The following is a 4,576-nucleotide window of genomic DNA, read 5'->3' as shown; positions in this document are numbered from 1 at the left end:
ACCGTTGTCTGTGCTGCCTTGGAAGGGCGAGGGAATAATCGTTATGTGCACACTTTTTTTTTCATGGTATATGTTGGTTTTGGTAGCAGGCACTATCATTTTTACAGACCACAAAGCTATTATCTTATCTCTGATTTTTTGTTTCATTTGTTCTTTTATTGGCTTGCCACTAGATAGATTTAGTTTTTTTTATCTTTTCATGGAGTTAGGACTGGTTGGATTCATCCTTTTTCTATTTATCTGGATGGTAGGGCAAGGTGAATATTATTCTTTCATATTATTAATGTTCATATTAAATCTGCCCAAGGGTTAAAGCTGCTCTTAGGAGATTCATTTTCATAAGCTTTTACATATACCCAACTTCCTTGAATAACTCCTATTGACACTTGTTTTGTAATCACTTTCTCTATGCTACTTGATGTCTGGATTTCTTTAATTTTTTTTTAAAAATTGATTTTTGTAGAGAGGAAGGGATACACACACACACACACACACACACACACACATATATATCCAATATAATAAAAGGGTAATATGCAAATAGACCCTAACAGCAGAACGACTGGGAATGACTGGTCACTATGACACACACTGACCACCAGGGGCCAGATGCTCAATGCAGGAGCTGCCCCCTGGTGGTCAGTGTGCTCCCACAGGGGAAGCTCTGCGATGAAACATTTATATCAGGCTTTATTTATTTATTTTAATCCTCACCAAGGATATGTTTTTATTGGAGAGAGAGAGAGAGAGAGAGAGAGAGAGAGAGAGAGAGAGAGAGAGAGAAATATCAATCCACTGCCTCCCTCACATGCTCCGACCAGGGAATCGAACCTGCAACCTGAGCATTTGCCTTGACAGGGGAATTGAACCTGCCACTTTTTGGTGTACAGGATGATGCTCCAACCAATTGAGCCATACTGGCCAGGGCAATGTCTGGTTTTCTTTACTGAATGTTGTCTAGGCTCAAATGTCATTTCCTTAGTGGAGTCTTTCTTCAGCCCCAAACTAGCTCTGGTCTCCCTGTTATATATGTCACATAGCTGAATACAGTGGCTGGGAATCTAAGGCATACTGGATAACACTTAATCAGGGTTATTTAATGCTTAGGATCTTTTTTAATAAGGAGAAAGAAGATGATGGAATTTCATATTTCAAAATTCTAAAATATTAGCAGTCAAATATAATTCTAATTTCTTCTATGGATGGCATGGGTTAGAAATTTTCTTGTCACCATAGATAATCATCATCGTCATATTGCATAGTTGGACTTGCAAACTTATATCCAGGAAATAACTTTTGTTCCAATCACTAATATTGATGGATGTATATGTCTGAAAGTTTATCCTAAGTGATTATTTTTATTTTTAAAATATATTTTTATTGATTTCTGAGAGGAAAGGTGAGGGAGAGAGAGATAGAAACATCAATGATGAGAGAGAACCATTGATCGGCTGCCTCCTGCACATCCCACACTGTGGATCAAACCCGCCATCCAAGCATGTGCCCTGACCAGGAATCGAACCTTGACCTCCTGGTTCATAGGTTGATACTCAACCACTGAGCCATGCTGGCTGGGTCCAAGTGATTATTTTTTAAGCTTAGGGAGCTGTATTATTAAGAGACTTGCTTTTGTGACACTGGCCAACCATTTACAGCTCAGTACATTTGATGGATATCTCCTTTATAGTTTGCAAACTTGAAGCTGAATATTAGGCTGAGGACAGGAGTGACAAGAGGTGTATTCCAGGGAGAAGAAACCACATGTGCAAAGGTACAGAGGTCTGTCATCTGAGGAGCCATCCTTGCAGAATGTACCTGGCAGTGGTCCTTATCCTTCTTCCTGTATACAGTCCTGGGGATGCCAGCCAGGCAGGACTTGTAGAGTATTTGCCACACTCATTAGTAAACATAACAATTCTGAGTGAATCTGATCATGTGTTAAAACTAAAAGCTGGAGCACTTCATTGTGATGATATTTTTTCCTTTGTGTTCTCTTGCCAGTTCCTCTTGAAGCCATTGGCTTCTTGTCTGCAGTTGGGATCTTTATCATGCTTCTGGCCGTCCTGTTCCTCTTCATCAGCAAGAAGCTGTGTTTTGAAAAGATAGTTCTCCCATGCTTGGAGCAACAAGGGAAAAGAAAGCACTCTAAAGACCAGACTGGGATCCACGAAGGGCTGGGTAAGCAACACGCTTCACATTCTCCTGAGCCTGGCAACTGGCTGTGGTTTGGGTCAGGGGAGGAGGGTCGCCATTTCCAGGATGAACCTCATTAAGAAATCGCACATGAGCCGTTTGGCCGCCACTGTGGTGGACATGATAAATGGATGTTACTGAAGGATACATTAACTTTATGAAAGTAATGCTCTCCTTCGAGCCTGAAGAGCAGATGGGAAAAACCTGACCACCACTTCCTGTCTTCTTAGCTTTTTAGATGTCTGTGTTGAGTTTCCCTCTGACTGAAGCTTGAAGGAAAAAATGTTTTTTGATTGACAAGAGCCTTGATGTGTTTTGGTCTCATTAGGTTGGAACAGAGTTGACATTTCACTCCAGTTCGCTATTTCTGAGATTTTTGGTGCTCAGGACTACTCCTCACTTCAAAGGGAGGTTTCTACTCATTAAGTTCACTGAATCTACTGCATCATTTACTAGCAGCCTTCAGTTTGATGGGAGAGAATAACATAGTTAAAGAAATAATTGGCTTCCTACTCTTAAAGGACATGTTCTATTTTCAATTGCTGAAGTGTAGAACTTTGTGATATAGGGTGTTATCACAGAGTAATGGTTATCAGCACATGCACACTGGACATTCAAAGATAGTGCTGTTATCTTATAGGTAACAATTTTCTTTTTATATCAGTCTGATTCTTATAGGGTATGGGGCATGATGTAACTGGTGGAGGGATAATCTTTATATATATAATTTTTCTTATTATATATATGTTTTTTGTGTTTTTTTTGTTTTTTTAATCCTCACCCAAGGATATTTTCCCATTGATTTTAGAGATAGTGGAAGGGAGAGGAGAGACAGAGAGAGAGAAACATTGATGTGAGAAAAACACATTGATTGGTTTGCCTCTTGCACATGCTCCTACCAGGGCCAGGGATGGAGCTTGCAAATGAGGTACATTATATTTTTGATCAGGGGCAAAATCTTGAGGAGACCACCCATTACAGTCATCTCACTTCCTGGGTATGTTCTAAGTAAACCTGGACCAAGGAGAATATTTGGTTTATGGATATGGCAGCTTTTGTAGCCATGGATACTTCAGCTTTTTGTTTTGTTATAAGAAAAGACATAATTTAGGCATAAATGTGTATTCATTATCTATTGCTTCATAACAAATTACTCCCAAACGTGAAAGCTTAAAAAAATTCATTATCTCTCAGTTTCTGAAGTTCAGGGATTGGAGATCACCTTAGTTCGGTGGTTCTAAATTGATATTTTTCATGAGGCTGCAGTTGGAATTTCTCCTGCAGTCATATGGAGGTTCAACTGAGACTGGTGGACTCACTTCCAAGATGGCAGGAAGCTCCAGTTCCTGCCCACGTGGACTGCTCCACAGGGCTGCTGAGATGTAGTTATGACATGCAGCTGGCTTCCCCCACAGTGAGCCCAGCAAGAGAGGAGAGCAAGGAAGAAGCCACAGTTCCTTTTATGAGCTGGTCTGGGAAGTCAGACATTGTCACTCCAACCACATTCATTCACTAAGTACAGCCTACATTCAGGGGAAGGGGAATTAGGCTCCACCTTTGAAAGGAAGAGTATCAAAGAGCATGTGGACATATTAAAAAATTGCCGTAGGGGACAATTACGGGAGGGGTGTAAGTTGCAGATCTGGTCATCGGTTTGGCATTACTGCTGCTGCAGTGGCCTTATGTTTTGAACTTTAGCTGGGATGTCTGACTCATCTTCTGAAAATAGACTGGAATACTTTAATTGAGTCTGTCATGTGAAAATGGGATTTGCATACGGTTTAGCCACTACTGTCCCATCTGGACAGGAGGATGAGTAGACTTCTTTTTGGTCATGAGGTGGCATGGAGATAGGATTCTAGTGATTCTACTTTTCTTCCTGCAGCAGCTCCCTGTCACTGGTTGTGATTCCTTGGAAAATTATGGAACCTTTCCAAACTTCAGTTTTCTTATCTGCATATTGGGATTATTAATATAGTCCTTTTAGAATTGATATAGGTAAATGAACCAATTTTGTACAGATACCAGGATGATGCTATGGTGAAAGTCCTAATAGAGCTTTACCCATAGCTGTGCAGCATTAACAAAATACCAGTCACAGTAATGGCTTCTAGGAATGACGTCACATGAAACACTATTTAAATTAGGAGGTTAAGTTGGTGATGTTTTCTCCTTTGCAAGCTATTATGGCTACAGATAACTAAGGTTAGAGCTACTTAAGACATTTGCCTTTTGTCTTGTTTGGCATGTTACAGTATTTTAAAGACAATTATGAATTATACTTGCAAATAAATTGAGGGTTGAAGGTAATGTTGAAACAATAACAATAAAGCATGACTCAGAAGCTATTAGCTCAGGAAACACTGAAAAATCCATGTCTGAA

At 40.0% G+C, this 4,576-nt stretch overlaps 1 protein-coding gene across 1 annotated transcript in view; it reads left to right on the top strand.

Moving 5' to 3' along the window:
• Positions 1-2,107: 2,107 nt before the first annotated feature.
• The window catches only part of SYT16 (synaptotagmin 16), a 105,198-nt gene continuing 102,729 nt past the window's right edge, over positions 2,108-4,576 (top strand). Inside the window, exon 1 of the mRNA XM_006767639.2 lies at positions 2,108-2,178. The gene's annotated coding sequence lies outside the window, so the exon portion shown is untranslated. The remainder of the gene's footprint in view (positions 2,179-4,576) is intronic.

Source organism: Myotis davidii, unplaced genomic scaffold, assembly GCF_000327345.1.
Source record: "Myotis davidii unplaced genomic scaffold, ASM32734v1 scaffold281, whole genome shotgun sequence".
Classification (NCBI taxonomy): domain Eukaryota; kingdom Metazoa; phylum Chordata; class Mammalia; order Chiroptera; family Vespertilionidae; genus Myotis; species Myotis davidii.
This window is presented reverse-complemented; position numbering and strand designations above follow the sequence as displayed.